Source organism: Acyrthosiphon pisum, chromosome A2 (genome assembly GCF_005508785.2).
Source record: "Acyrthosiphon pisum isolate AL4f chromosome A2, pea_aphid_22Mar2018_4r6ur, whole genome shotgun sequence".
In the NCBI taxonomy this organism is placed as follows: Eukaryota; Metazoa; Arthropoda; class Insecta; order Hemiptera; family Aphididae; genus Acyrthosiphon; species Acyrthosiphon pisum.
Window position 1 is genome coordinate 51,878 of NC_042495.1, and position 2,138 is coordinate 54,015.

Below are 2,138 nucleotides of genomic sequence, written 5' to 3' on the forward strand. Positions count from 1 at the left end.
AATATTTGGATTATATAATTTAGTAATAATAATTTTGGAAATAACTATCTTTAGCAAATTGATAGAAGATATAGTAGACTTGTAATCATTTTCAGTAATAAAGATATTTGTTTGACGAATGCTTCAGCTTAATCGTTTAATGTCAATACTAGTGAGTACCTACATAATTAATAGATCTTCAATTAAAAGAGCTCGAGAAAAGTGTCGTAAACAATTATCTGAAACTATTTTGACGTCCAATATAAATCAGTGTATATTACTATTATTCTAGCCTCTAGGATCGACATAGTACAGCAGATACGCATTATGAGCGCGGAATGCGACGAGATTGAGACGGCACGGTCACAACGGACCGGCGTCCTAAATAATAACAAGTTTTTATAACTGATATCACGTCTTGTTCTATATTTTGTATAATGTTTAGATTTTATACAATGAGGGGCAGCGAGGATCACGGGTGTAACGGCCGGCCTGATCGGCGGACCGTCGCTGTGAGGGCCCGGAACGACCGGCGATGGCCAGGTCCTATATGTACAGTATCGGGGAATGTTTGGAGGTCCCGACGTTGACAGTCGTCGGTATGGACGGAGTCAATATACCACTGCGCGTGACTCAAAAGAAGCGGCTTCAGTGATATATCGTACCCGGGTTTTTGACACAACTTAATAAAGTGGCCAGAGGGGGGGGGGGCGGCGACATGATATAATAAGTATGTAGATAGCTGTTAGTCTCGGCGTTGATGGTGTCGTCGGCGCGTGTGTGCTGACCGCGGGCGGGGTGCTACGCCGGTCACTGCTGGCTACGACCCTGGTATTTCGGGCGTGTGGTCGTTCGTGGCTTACGCTCTGGATTCGTCACGGCGCACGGCAGAAGTCGGATCCTTGAAGTTGGGCTGCGGTGGTTGTCGTCGGTGAGCAACGTCGGTAGGTAATCGTAGCTCGATTTATAAGCTCTAGCCGCTACTTGTGGTCGTCGTCGTCGTCGGTACGATGGTGCCGGTCGGATCACGGCGGACACTTGATGTCGGGCCGTGTTGGTTGTCGTCGTTGAGCGACGTCGGTATTCACAGCTATTGTCTTCGTTCCTTCTGGTTTCTTGTTAGATGAAGGTAGGAACTAGGAAGGTTGATGGAATACTGATAGTCGTTCAAGAAAGTGCCCGGTATATATAGTGCTTTCCTTACCGACTATTAAACCGTGTTCTGCCGCCGCGGGCGGCTGTGTTTGCGTTCGGTATGACAAGTGGCTTTACTTGCTCAGTTTTAGGGTTACGTGTGTGGGGATGATGTTTTTGGACTCGTGAGAGTCTCTTCTACATGTAGCCCACGGTCTTAAGTGTGTGAGACAACTTAGGGCCCTATAATGTGGGTGTGAAGTTGTCCCGGTCGTGTGTGTGGCTTTTATTGGTCTCTGATTGGTGGTCCTGAAAAGGACCGTTTTATAATGCGTGATCGGTGTACCGTTACAACTCCATCGAAATGTCATTAACATACTTCAGTCAACAGTCAACCTGTCAAGACGTTAACTGCCAACCAATACTTTCCAGCCAACGTTCAGCAGCAGCTCCTTCAAACAGTCGTTTTTACCGCTCTCAACAGGGCATCAGCGCCCACGGTTCACACCCGAACCGGTCTCTACAATAGCCGTTTTCACCGCTCTCAACAGGGCACCAGCGCCCACAAGTAAGCCGTCGTGGAAGTGTCGTCCCTCCGTAAACAGCTGTCGTGGGGCCACGCCCTCACATAGCCACAGCATCCCCTCCCCAAAAGGCCAACCCACTCACTATGGGTAGAAAACGTAAAGGGGAAACCCACAACCAACCAAAAACAAAAAAATTGCACGACAACGCTCAACACCCCTCAAGACTTCCGACTCCAAAACACTAGACTCATTCTCTGATTCTAGTATCTCATCCCACCACTCAATATCTTCACTAACTTCCGAACGTTCAACTGACACGTTACCCACTACAAAAACCACTATCACCTCAACTGCCCAAACTCCTCCCAAATCTACACTAATCTCCAGACCTCCACCTATCATACTAAATTCCGTTGCCTGGTGAATGGTCGCGCCGGTCATCTACACACTCCCAAAACTGCAACCAAACTCCCTGTCTGCGAAATATTCCGGTGATCG